Genomic DNA, 14574 nt, shown 5'->3' with positions numbered 1-14574 from the left:
ATTGTATTACTGGGTTTAATACATATTTAAGACAAGAGAAATGTCAGAAAATAAATTCCTTCGGGTGTATTATTGACAGAAGCACTCCAATATTTCATCCGAAATTTTGCTAAATGCATTTCCTGAAAATTATTTCGAGCAGTTAGTTCATGAGCCCACGCGAATAGTAAACGGATTTGAAAACACGCTTGACCTCTTAGCAGCAAATAATCCTGAGCTGTTAACAAGCATGAAAACGGGTACAGGTATTAGTGAACACAGGGTTGTAGAAGCGAGACTGGATATTGTAATCCCCAAATCCTCCAAAAATAAACGAAAAATATACCTGTTCAAAAAAGCAGACAAAAATTCACTTGACGCTTTCCTGAGAGACAATCTCCACTCCTTCCAAATTAACAATGTAATTGTAGACCAGATGGGGCTTAAATTCATGCCAAATTCAAACGGACGCAAAATCACCAAGATAGGCCATCGTTTACAGAAGCTCGAAATTTAGGGCAGACTTCAATGCGAGATGCTTATAAAACTTTCCACAACGAAACTTTGTCTCGAAACCTGGCGGAAAATCCAAAGAGATTCTGGTCGTACGTGAAGTTTGTTGTCGGAAAGAAATAATCAGTGCCTTCTCTGCGCGATAGCAATGGAAATACTATCGACGACAGTGCAGCCGAAGCAGAGTTATGAAACACAGTCTTCCGAAATTCCTTCACCAAAGAAGACGAAGTCGATATTCCAGAATACGAATCAAGAACAGCTGCAAACATGTGTAACGTAGAAATAGATATCCTCGCAATAGTGAAGTAACATAAATCACTTCAAAAAAGCAAGTCTTCCGGTCCAGGCTGCATACCAGTTAGGTTCCTTTAAGAGTAAGCTGATATAATAGCTCCACACTCAACAATCACATACAACCAACGCTCGATGAAAGATCCGCATCCAAAGACTGGAAAGTTGCACAGATCACACCAATACTCAAGAAAAGGTAGTAGAAGAAATCCACTACATTACAGGCCCATATCATTAACGTCGATGTGGAGCAGGATTTTGGAGCATATATTGTATTCGAACATTATGCACTACCTTGAAGAGAGCGGTCTATTGACACACAGTCAACATGGGTTTAGAAAACGTCGTTCTTGTGAAACACAACTAGCCCTTTACTCACACGAAGTGCTGGGTGCTATTGAGAAGGGATTTCAAATTGATTCTGTATTTCTCGATCTCCGTAAGGTTTTTGACACTGTACCACACAAGCGGTTTGCAGTGAAACTGCGTTCTTATGGAATATCGACTCAGTTATGTAACTAGACAGAAAGGTCACAGTTCGCATTAATTGACAGGAAGTCATCGACTAAAACAGGAGTGATTTCTGGCGTTTCCCAAGGTGGTGTTATGGCCCTTTGCTGTTCCTTATCTACATAAACGATTTGGGAGGCAATCTGAGAAGCCGTCTTAGGTTTTTTGCACGTGATGCTGTCATTTATCGGCTAATAAAGTCATCAGAAGATCAAAAAAATTGCAAAACGATTTATAGAAGATTTTGTATGGTACAAAAATTGGCAATTGACCCTAAATACCGAAAAGTGTGAGGTCACGCATCCACATGAGCGCTAAAACGAATCCGTTAATCTTCGATTGCACGATAAATTAGTCAACTATAAAGGCCGTAAGTTCAACTAAATACCTAGAAATTACAATTACGAACAATTTAAATTGGAAGGAACACACAGGAAGTGTTGTGGGGAAGGCGTTTTATTGGCACGACACTTAGAAAATGTAACAGATATACTAAAGAAACTGCATACACTACGATTGTCCGTCCTATTTTAGAATACTGGTGCGCGGTGTGGGGTCATTACCAGATAGGACTGACGGAATACATCGAGATAGTTTAAAGAAGGGCAGCACGTTTTGTGTTGTCACGTAATGATGGAGAGAGTCCAACTGAAATGATACAGGGTTGGGGGTGGTTATCATTAAAACAAAGGCATTTTCCGTGCGGCGGAATCTTCTCACGAAGCTTCGATCACCAACTTTCTCCTCCGAATGCGAAAATATTTTGTTGACACCGACCTAGATGGGGAGAAATGGCCATCATAATAAAATAAGGGAAATCAGAGAGCGCACGGAAAGATATAGCTGTTCGTTTTTTTTTCCGCACGCGGATTCGAATAATAGAGAATTATTGTGAAGGTGGTTCGATGAACCCTGTGTCAGGCACTTGGATTTGATTTGCAGAGTATCGATGTAGATGTAGATGTAGACACAGCGTTAAGTCTGTAGCGACAACTCCCGTTATTATATCCGTCATCTACATGTAACAACAGTAACTCTGGTTACCAAAGATGTATAGAACTCCTTGCGGCATAGATTACAAAAACTACTGCCACTTATCAAACAGACATCTGAGAAATTTTTCTTCATTATGTATATGAATACGTAGAGTAGATGCAGAGACCCCGGCGAGCTGGTCACTAATACAGAGAAGCCCTGACTTTGAGAGCATTGTGCTGATTATCTGCTTATCGGCTGTAAACAGGAAGACGCGACTTATCAGCAGGCACCACGCATTGCCCTAGCTACTGAGATACGAACAGCATGAAACGTCTGTACAGAATATTCCACGGAAGTCAACTTCCTGGGACTTATTTTTGCAGAGTAATCTGCGGATGTCTGTGAGATTAATTGAGATCGGTTACACCATAGCCTGGACTAGGCGCGCGTAGTCCGCTCCAGTTCACAGACGGGAAAATGGCTTCCAGAATCTTGTTCGCTGCATTCATATTGTGCAACCTGTCTCTGGCCGTGGCACAGGACGATGCAGGACAAGCGTCCGTTGTTACCGACGGCACGATTGATTCACAGTGGAATGAGGTGCAGCTTGTGAGTGATGGAGCTATGCAACAGAATGTTTTTGCATCTGCTGTAGCCACGGGCGTGGCCGCGGTTTTCGTAACGGGGCGTCTGCTGTCTACATAGTACAGGAAACTGTTGCGGCATAGACTGAAAGGTATGACTACCGTATATATATATATATATATATATATATATATATATATATATATATGTGTGTGTGTGTGTGTGTGTGTGTGTGTGTGTGTGTGTGTGTGTTTGTTTGTTAGAGAGAGAGAGACAGAGGAGATGTATCAATCTTCTGATAAATCGTCTAATATTGGTACTGACGATACATTGGATGTAAAATATCGTAACTTTCGATATACAGGACTTGTAATACATCAACAAGAGTATTTCTCATATGAAAATAGTTATTAAAGTGTAGGATTCTATGGCCAGAGTCTGTTAACGACAAAGTTTTCTGGGTACAGAGCAGCCTCATGTTATAAAATGTTGATTTACAGAATGACACGACTCGGTACCCAAGTAAATTTTATGTTAATAGTTACTGAGTTCGAAACAATAATGTTAAAAGAGAAACACTTTCCTTCCGTTACGCAAATATTTACAGAACAACACAAAATTGTATCGCTTCTAACATTATTTTCGTGATATATCAAGCACCGACAGAGAATTCACTTAATGGTTGATACCTGAAATTTCTTTCTGAATTTGATGTAAGGTAGCCCTGCAAACGTATACGAGTTTCATCAAGAAATTTCTTTACTTTTTATTTTCATTGCTCTTGAATTATACAAACCCGGTTAATTACACTAAACCCATATCAATAAAAAGAACAGACAGAAATAGAGAAATTCTAAATTTAAAATATTATTATTTGGAAATCAGCAATAGCAACATGTCGTAAAGTTCTTCTTAATATCTTAGTTCAGTACTGGGTCAAAGAAATTATACTCAAAAGTGGATTCATTTTCAACGCTAAATAAATTTCAATTTTGAGAGTAGGCTCACTCTTAATAAAAGGCGGAACCTATAACCAAAATTGCTCTTAATATCCAATAATTACTCTTAATAAAGTTTGGATAGGTGCGAAATCGTGTAACATAAACCTATGTCATTAGGAGGTCAATTTTTCTCTGTTGTAAAAGCGGGGTTGGATCATTAGTCATTATATCTCTTTACGTACTAAGTTAGTTTAATAGTTTTGACAAAAATATCTGAACATTTTTTATGAAACAGTACTCTATACCTCATCATTGTGACCTTCCACGAGTAGTTCAGTAAGTTTCCTGACCATGTAAAAGGATGTTTCTTTCCCAAAATTTCCAGGAATCTTCCGATTATGTGGCGATCATTTGTCTGATTGAATGTTCGTCGCACGATGTCAAATATTGTACAGTTCACTGCGTAACGTCGTAGTGTGCGCATGCAATGCTGCAGGACACATCTGAACCTCCAAAAGAATGGCTGCTGGAAATTAACAATCGAATATGTCTATGCAATTCATTTCTTGAGGACAGGACTACGCAGATAATTACAATAATTCTGAAACGGTCTGCCTCCTCCTACAGACCCATAGCACACTCGTTGTGCATTGCGGTAACATTGCAAACGATTAATTAAAAATGGTTTCGAGTGGAGATTCGAACGATATACTGTCAGTCTATCAAAATGATTTTCGCAAACAACGGTCTCATACACTGGATAATTTGGCAACACACTTTGGACATACGAAATGCATCTGGGGAAAGATACTATGTTATTGTCACGTTTGTGGATATTGAAGGAGCATACGATAATGGTATCATTCCTTTATTATCGCAAAGAGACTGAACTGCCCAACAACTTCGTTTATTTTATAAGCAACTTTCAAGTTAAAATCACTGTCCTCTTACCTATGAAAAATAAAACTGTAGGTCCAAGGTATACCGTCCACAGGGATCGATATAAAGCCCACTGCTGTTTAATTTTTAGACATCTACATACATACTTCGAAAGCCACCGTAGGTGCATGGTAAGGGGTACCCTGTACCACTACTAATCAGTTCCTGTCCTGTTCCACTCGCAAATAGTGCGAGGCAGAAACGACTGTCTACATGCCTCCTTATGCGCCCTAATTTCTCGTATCTTATTTTCGTCGTCATTACGCGAAATGTATGTTGGCGACGCTAGGATCGTTCTGCAGTCAGCTTCAAATGCCGGCTCTGTCAATTTTCTCAATCGATTTCCTCGAAAAGAGCGTTGCCGTCGATCCAGGGATCCCCGTTTGAGTTCCCGAAATATTTCCGTAACACACAAGTGTTGTTCGAACCTACCGGCAACAAATCTAGGAGCCTATCTCTGAATCGCTTCGACGTCTTCCTTTAATCCGGCCTGGTGCGGATCCCAAACACTCGAGCAGTACTCAAGAATTGGTCGCACTAGAGTCTGATATGCAGTCTCCTTTACAGATGAACCACACTTTCCCAAATTCTCCCAGTAAACCGAAGTCGACCATTCGCTTTGACAACCACAATCCTGGCGTGCCCGTTCCATTTTATATTGCTTTGCAACGTCACGCCCAGATGTTTAAACGACGTGACTGTGTCAAGCAGTACACTAATAATCCTGTATCTTACCATTATGGTTTTCTTTTTCCTACTCATTCGCGTTAACTTTCATTTTGGAGAACCGTGCTACCAACAACTATTCAAGTTGTTGAGTACTCTGATAAGGTATGCATAGCATACTTGTATTACCACCCTTGATGAAACAAGAAGAGTAATGAGTTTAGTAACGTCGCAGTTGGAAACCTGTTTCATTTTACAAGATGGTTACTGTTGGCTTTGGCAGGTGAACGATTTAACGTGGACTAACGCGTATGAGATTAAACGATAAGCTTTTCCCAGTGAAGGAATGGTAGTGGACTCTCATGCTCATTGACGGGGCATATTGAATATCTCATAGAGAGCACCCAGTCTTCTCTCAACGTGCTGCGCTCACTTACAAGACAATGACGAGGATCATATTTTTCTGCTGAGGCTATTCGACGGGCGTTCAATAAGTAATACAACACATTTCTATCTCGGCCAGTTTCATCTGAAAACACTGTGAGGCATCGTGGAATGTTCCCGCTTCATCCCCTGCAGTTTCATAGTTTTCCGATAGATGGTGGTGCCATACGCTGCCATCAAAATGTCGTCTGCAAAGGACGTGCTTTCCAAGTAGAGCGCTGTCATCGAGTTTCTTTCGGTGGAAAACCAGAGCATCGCAGATATTTACAGGCGCTTGCAGAATGTCTACGGAGACTTGGTAGTGAACAAAAGCACGGTGAGTCGTTGGGTGAGGTGTCTGTCATCAGCGCAACAAGGTCGCGCAAACCTGTCCGATCTCCCGCGTGCCGGTCGGCCGCACACAGCTATGACTCCTGTAATACTGGAGCGTGTGGACACTCTCATTCGAGGTGATCGACGCAGCACAATCAATCACCTCACTGGTAGTGAATGCTCCAGTTGGGGTACTCAATGGTGTGTTCCGTCTGGGTTCCTCGCCGCCTAATGGAATATCATAAAGATCAGTGAAGGACCGTCTACGAGGAATTGCTTGCACGCTACGAGGATTATTGTGGAAATTTTTTTGTCGAACATCGTTACAGGTTGTCACTTAGAACCGGAAACAAAATGGCAATGCAGGAGTGACGCCTCATCGCCCTTGCTCGTAAGAAGAAGTTCAAAGCAGCACCCTCAGCCAGTAAACTCCTGACGTAACTCTTATGCGACTCTGAAGGGGTTATTGTGTCTGATGTCCTCCATCATGGTGCAACGATCTACTCTGAAGTGTACTGTGCTACCCTCAGGGAACTGGTGAAACGACTTCAGCTTGTTCATCGCTACACGAATGGAAACGACTTATCCTTCTCCATGACAACGTAAAGTCCCACACAAGTCTGTGCATCCGGGAGGAGCTCACAAAACTTCATTGGACTGTTCTTCCTCATCCAGCCTACAGACTTCATTACACTGTTCTCCCTCATCCGTCCTACAGCACGGATCTCGTACCTCCCGACTTCCATCGGTTTGGCCCAATGAAGGATTCACTCTGCGGGAAGCAAGAACGCGGATGATGGGGAGGTTATGATGCAGCAAATTGCTGGCTCCGACGTCGAGAAGTGGCGTGGTACCAAGCGTGCATACAGGTTCTCCCAGTAAGATGACGTAAGGCTGTCGCATTCAACGGAGACTATGCTGAAAATTAGGTTTTGAACCAGAAGAGTGGGGACCAATATGGTGTATTTGAATCCTAAATGCCGGACTCTGTGACCGAGCGGTTCTAGGCGCTTCAGTCTGGGACCACACTGCTGCTACGGTCTCAGGAGGTTCGAATCCTGCCTCGGGCATGGATGTGTGTGATGTCCTTAGGTTAGTTAGGTTTAAGTAGTTCTACGTCTAGGGGACTGATGACCTCATATGTTAAGTCCCACAGTCCTTAGAGCCATTTGAACCATTTTGAATCCTAATTAAAACCAACCTGCTTTCAGAAAAAAATGTTTGGAGTTACTTATTGAACGCCCCTCGAACATTTTCTAACAGGATCTGTAATCGTCTATGATAGCAAGTTGTAAAGGCTTGCTGGAGGGGGGGATGTGTCTTCTGCAGTGGTTATTGCAGCTGGGCTGCTAGTGGTCTGGATTGCCTTCTGCTCTCCACCAAGGCGTGCTTGGAATGGTGTACCTGGTGGTTACGAGTTGGTTCATAGACGTTTCGTCATGAAACATGCAATGGTAAGTATTGCGTTCATTCCATAAGAAACTACATCAGTGGTGGCGGTCTAGAAGACAGTCAACGTCCATCTCTCCCCTCCTCAAGGTGCAAAGTGGACTGGGTGCTGTCGTAGCAAGGAGCCTCCCGCCGTACGTTCGGAGTCCCCAGTGTTGGCCGTCATATTCAGCAGCGCCGCCTGGCGCGGTTGCACATCTTGGTGTGGGCGCGCCCGCCGTGCAGAATCCGACTGTAGATCCCAGTGCGGGCAGCAGCGGCTCGCAGCTGTGACTTCTGCCAGCACAAGCGGCGATGGACGGGGACAGCCTGTGTCTGTACGGGTGGTGACGGAGAGAAAAACGCGATGGCCCAGACTCGAACCGTGATATCCGTGGCCGGGGGCCAACAACAGCTGGGAGTTAGTCAGCAGATGGCCCGCCGAATGGTAGGCACCAAGTCACAATCGTTTACACTTACAAGTGTACCATCAGACCTGTTAATCATAGGTTTTAATGAGTCTTCGGTATGTTGTAAAGAGACCGGTCCTGGGCGTATAGACAGCGACCTTTCGTGAGACGGTCCATAGTTTACGAGAAAATGTGTGCCTCCTATAGCGAAAGATTAGTTAAAAAAAATGGTTCAAATGGCTCTGAGCACTATGGGACTTAACTTCTGAGGTCATCAGTCCCCTAGAACTTAGAACTACTTAAACCTAACTAACCTAAGGACATCACACACATCCATGCCCGAGGCAGGATTCGAACCTGCGACCGTAGCGGTCGCGCGGTTCCAGACTGTAGCGCCTAGAACCGCTCGGCCACTCCAGCCGGCGAAACATTAGTTCCATTTCGACTTAGTGACTGCAGCAACTAGGGGGCGTCGCATGGAATGTCGCTAGCCAAGTTCTCAGGGAATGTCCCTCTACAACATACCTATAACTCAGCCGTGATTAGCAGGTCTCTGGAGTCCTCTCGACAGTGTAGGCAGAAGGTAAAATTTGTAAATTTGTGGTAAGATCTTGGTAAGATCTTGGTAAGATCTTATAGGACGAAACTGCTTAGGTCATCAGCCCCTAAGATTACACAGTACTTAATCTAACTTAAACTTACGCCATGGAAACACACACACCCGTGCCCGAGGGAAGACTCGAACCTCCGAAGGGGAGAGCCGCGCGGACCGTGACAAGACGCCTTCAGACCGCGCGGCTACCTCCGTTCGAATCTGGCTCCTGGTGACGATTGCATGCTGCTGGTCTAGGACTGGCGGTGCACTGTATGCAAGCCTAGTCCGACCTGTTTCTGTAACGGTAGCGGTTGTGCCATCTAACAAGGAGATGACACGGCGCGTAAAGTTCAGAACTCAAACATCAGTCAACGAAGTGTCATATAACTCTCAATAATTCTCGAGAAAACCAAGTTTGAAATTTTCAGTATCCTAAAACAAGGTCAAATTTTATGAACCCAACCTGGTTCTCTTGTAGAATTTATGTCTGCATGTTGAGGGGCTTGGGTTCGATTCCTGGCTGATGCAAAATTGTGAACAAAGGTGCATGTTCCACTTTTCTGTGAAGTATAAAATATGTACAGATGGAAAACAATCGGTAGCGCTCGAAACTGGTAAACGATGGATTCCTGGTTCGAGCCTCGTTTCATTTTTTTGATCAATTCGAATACGTACGTTATTTAAAAATAAAATTCATAAAATATTTGCTTATTAACCTCTATCTAATCGTAATTTTTTACGAAAAAATGCACGTCTTCTTTTCTTTAATGACATATCACACGCACACAAATCCAGCTTTTGTTGCAAATGCAAGTTCTTATTTACTGATCTTTTATAAGAGATTATTAATAAAGATTGTTTAAACATAAAAAACTGGACAAGTGCGAGTAGGACTGGCCTCGAGCGTTCCGTTCAAGCTTAACTATGTAGGTTTAGCTAGTTAATCCACCAGAGAATCGAGATTCTCCGCGCTTTTTTTCTGGTATAGATTTCGACATTGTCAAGATATCTGTCAGCGGAATTCCAAGACAATCGAGAACGTAATGACGTTTAGTTTGAGGATTAAATTTTTTAAGCGATTTCTCATTTGCTTACGTAATTTTTCACTTAATGGAATATATTAACGTGCTTTGATAATAGGCAGTTCCAGATACTATGACTTCGTCTGCTCGCTTCCCTTTAGCGAAAACTGACAACATTAAGTCGCCAGAGATGAAAACGGTACAGCCGACCACAGGACTGTTGTTGTTACGGAAATGTCTAACTGTTCTGTGGAACATGTCGATGGATATTTTATGGGATTGTAGCCTCATTCCAATCCATGGAAGAGCAATCGTGCATCAGTTACGATTACTTTGCTTTTAAGCATTACAGTGCTGTACTTGTCGTAAATATAGACTGTCAGGGAATGTTAAGTAGAATCAGGTGGTGTGGCCGGGGAGTCGAGCGACCTTACTACGCCTGTCATCTCTAGATGGCAGACGCATCGTTTCCAAAAGCGGCAGACTTCACTTCACCGTAGCTCAGCCAGTTATCACGAAATATTTGTAAATTATATACACAAAGCGTCCTCGTGTATCTTATTTTATATACCAGATCAAAACTCCTGCAGTAGTTCCTGAGATTTCTGGCAGATTACAAAAGTAGTGTAAGTTGTAATCGAAAAAGAAGAATTATTTAGGGTGATATAATTACAAATTAACCATTTTCGGATATTTTCCTTTACTTGTACTTTAAAACGTTGCTATATGTCGAATTTCATGATTCAAGAATGTGTCACTAATTTCAGTTAGATACCTCTAGCTGTTCCTTAGAAAAAAGGAGTCTTAACAGTGGGACGGACAGACAGTCGTACGAACAACGAAATGATCCTCTAACAGTTCTTTTCTTACCGACAGAGGTTGTTGTTGTTGTTGTGGTCTTCAGTCCTGAGACTGGTTTGATGCAGCTCTCAATGCTATCCTATCCTGTGCAAGCTTCTTCATCTCCCAGTACCTACTGCAACCTACTTCCTTCTGAATCTACTTAGTGTATTCATCTCTTGGTCTCCCTCTACGATTTTTACCCTCCACCCTGCCCTCCAATACTAAATTGGCGATCCCTTGATGCCTCAGAACATGTCCTACCAACGGATCCCTTCTTCTAGTCAAGTTCCTCCACAATCTCCTCTTCTCCCCAATTCTATTCAATACCTCCTCATTAGTTAAGTGATCTACCCATCTAATCTTCAGCATTCTTCTGTAGCACCACATTTCGAAAGCTTCTATTCTCTTTTTGTCCAAACTACTTATTGTCCATGTTCACTTCCATACATGGCTACACCCCAAATACTTTCAGAAACGACTTCCTGACACTTAAATCTATACTCGGTGTTAACAAATTTCTCTTCTGCAGAAACGTATTCCTTGCCATTGCCAGTCTACGTTTTATATCCTCTCTACTTTGACCATCATCGGTTATTTTTCTCCCCAAATGGCAAAACTCCATTACTACTTTAAGTGTCTCCTTTCCTAATTACCTCAGCATCACCCGACTTAATTCGACTACATTCCATTATCCTCGTTTTGCTTTTGTTAATGTTCATCTTATATCCTCCTTTCAAGACAACGTCCATTCCGTTCAGTTGCTCTTCCAAGACCTTTGCTGTCTCTGACAGAATCACAGTGTCATCGGCGAATCATGGATTTTAATTCCTACTCCTAATTTTTCTTTTGTCTCCTTTACTGCTTGTTCAGTGTACAGATTGAATAATATCGGGGATAGGCCACAACCCTGTTTCACTCCCTTCCCAACCACTGCTTCTCTTTCATGCCCCTCGACTCTTATAGCTGCCATCTGGTTTCTGTAAAATTGTAAATAGCCTTTCGCTCCCTGTAATTTACCCCTGCCACCTTCAGAATATGAAAGAGAGTATTCCAGTCAACATTGTCAAAAGCTTTCTCTAAGTCTACACATGCTAGAAACGTAGGTTTGGCTTTCCTTAATCTATCTTCTAAGATAAGTCGTAGGGTCAGTATTGCCTCACGTGTTCCAATATTTCTACGGAATCTAAATTGATCTTCCCCGAGGTCGGCCTCTACCAGTGTTACCATTCGTCTGTAAATAATTCGCGTTAGTATTTTTCAACCGCGACAGAGGTATGGGAACCTTAAAAGTCATTAAAAATTACATTTTTATCTGTCGGTGGTTTACGCTTCACAGAAATATTCGTAGAACATGCACTTTTGTTTAAAAATCTGCATCGGCCCTCCGTGACAGGCAAGCATTCTACCAAAAAGCCGCCCTGCATCTAGAAAATCAGATCTTGCTTTAGGACATTGAAGACCCTCGGAAAATTTAGAAGTGGTTTTCTCAGCTATTGAGAACTGTGTCGAACTGTACTGGAGTACCATGGACATAAAAAAATACAAAAATTCGATTGCCGTGTGGCCTCCTTGTAAGTCACAACATCGAGACACAAGGTGTGACCATTAACCAACCATGATATCACTGTCCCAAGTTTCCCATTGTGTAACTTCACAGACCTGACTGTGCTCCGATGCTGTCGCAACTTGTACTTTCCGAAGGTCTGGTGGAAGACTTCTGCAATGTCAGAGCACCGAATACATCTTCTTCTGCAAGAATACATAATTACTGAGGTGTCCTGAGTCACCCTTTCTAGCATGTCACTTTGCTGCGAGTCCGCAGCTCGTGGTCTCGCGGTCGCGTTCTCGCTTTCTGAGCACAGGGTCCCGGGTTCGATTCCCGGCGTGGTCAGGGATTTTCACCTGCCTCCAGATGACTGGGTGTTTGTGCTGTCCTCATCATCATTCATGAAAGTGGCGAGATTGGACTGAGTAAAGCTTGAGAATTTGTACGGGCTCTGACAACCACGCAGTTGAGAGCCCAACAGACCAATCATCTTCATCACCTTTGCTGCGACGATCACGGGTGTCTGCTGCTTCGCCAGACGGGACCACAGGACAACAATGTTGTTCTACAGAGCTAACATGAAATAAATTTCGAAACTAGATAGAATTAATTCAATGGCACCAAAATTTGCCAAGGAGCTATGTGTTCCACGTCAAAAAATTGAGTGTTAGCGGAAACTACGTAAGTGCCCAATGCCTTACGATGTGAATTAACGACAGACATATTTTGCCCAAAAATACTTTCTGCAGTTGACCGTCCACTGATAAGAAAACGAGCGATTGTCTCAATGACAAATGAATAGACAGAGAATAAACACTGCCAAAAATTAGAACTATGTATAATATTTATAGATTTAAAGGATATTTCGCCTTATCTCCGAAGAACGGCAACATATCCTAATTCTGATTGCTAGTACAGTGAAATAACTTCAGGAGTCAATATTTTTTTACTTTCCAATAATAACTTTCGCCAGAACAGAGCAATTAGTAAAATCCTGCATTGCTGATAATTTCCCAGAATATTTCGATCTCTACTCTGATGTGTCCAAAACCACAGGAAACGGCAGAGTGAGAAACGCGCTCCTGTGTCCAGGTACACTTTGTACTGAAACTACTACATTTTTCGCAGAAGCGACAGCTATACCTGCAGTTTTACATTACTTCCACAACTTCATAGGAGAAGACAATCTGATTTTAACCGATTGCACAAGATTGCTCCAAGATATACAGACACCAGCCCTTCTCAAGAAAATTAACTCACTGGTAATGAACATTATGAAAGCTAACAAGGGAAAGGACAAATCAGGAAGAACGTAATATTTATACGGATCAACGAACACGCTCATGTTACATACAATGAAATAGTCGATGACTTAGCGAAGACCACCGAGCGAAACAGCACATTTAAAAACATCTTTTTACCATCACCATATCTAAAGACTACATTTGAAGAACAACGAAAGGCCACTGGCAAGATGAATATCACTCATCATTACTTAGTAAAGGGAAATATTACGGACGAATGCAGCCAAATATTCCCTAGAAACCTTGATTTCACGCAATTAAGGTGAATAAAGACTTCCATAATTTGCATGATTTTTAATCGTGGAATATTCTCCACTCACTTTCACCGAGTATACATTATTTACGAATGTAAACTTCATGCAAACCGCTAACGGCTAATAAGAGTGTCTTCAAGTCAGAAACATTATCTCTATTTCTCGGCCAATACATATCAGGAAGTTTGACGCAGAGCTATGCTAAAACGAACTTGCGGTTTGCAACTACACCGAGTCCCTTCTTAACTTCTCTATTAATCACATACACACATACCTCTTTTAACTGCAGTTTTCACCATTAACATTCCCTTTAAGAAAACATGAGCGTATCATCATTTTCAGCACCACCATCTAGCGTCACCACTTACTGTAAAGTAGGCACCAACGGTTGACTGACAAAAGCTGTGTGCCAGCTTATACGTTAATCAATGGGACGCAATGCAATGGTCATTCCAGCTCAGCTGTCCACACACACTGCTCCGCAGCAGGTGACTCAGTCTACGGGCTCTATCATTAGTACGATTTTTCTCCCGAGGGAGACTACTGACCTAACTCACTAATAAGTCGATTAAGGGACGATACTTGTAAGCTACGTTTGAATTCCGCTCCTGTGATATGAAGCAATACCGAAACGTTATACCAAGGAATTCAGTACCTAACGTGCCCTTTAACAAAATTGTGATCCAAAAAATGTAACTTGTATCTCTGTCTCCAACAAAATACCAAGGACTGCAGTGCATATTTAGTCATAATCAAGCTTTGTATTTTTTTTAAGAGGAGCATCTTTTTTTGTAGAAAAGGTCACAACGTTGTTTTACCGGTTCATGCAAAACTCAAATTCTTCTTCTGTTAAACGTTTTTTTATTCCAGTCTTTGGTCACAATATAAATTCCTTGACGATCATCGGTTTGAGTCAGTAATGACCATCTTCAGATCTACAATATAAAAAATATATATACCTAGGGGGCAGTCTATCTTCAGTCAGTAATGACCATCTTCAAATCTACAATA

General features: G+C 42.2%; 1 long non-coding RNA gene across 1 annotated transcript in view; it reads left to right on the top strand.

Moving 5' to 3' along the window:
* The first annotated feature begins 2596 nt into the window (after window positions 1-2596).
* LOC126202913 (uncharacterized) overlaps window positions 2597-14574 on the top strand; it is a 35207-nt gene continuing 23229 nt past the window's right edge. The window contains exon 1 of the long non-coding RNA XR_007540198.1: window positions 2597-3010. This is a non-coding gene — a long non-coding RNA (uncharacterized LOC126202913). The remainder of the gene's footprint in view (window positions 3011-14574) is intronic.

The sequence above is a fragment of the Schistocerca nitens genome, chromosome 9 (assembly GCF_023898315.1).
Source record: "Schistocerca nitens isolate TAMUIC-IGC-003100 chromosome 9, iqSchNite1.1, whole genome shotgun sequence".
Classification (NCBI taxonomy): Eukaryota; Metazoa; Arthropoda; class Insecta; order Orthoptera; family Acrididae; genus Schistocerca; species Schistocerca nitens.
Note: the sequence above shows the minus strand (reverse complement) of the source record. Positions and strands in the feature narration are given on the sequence as shown.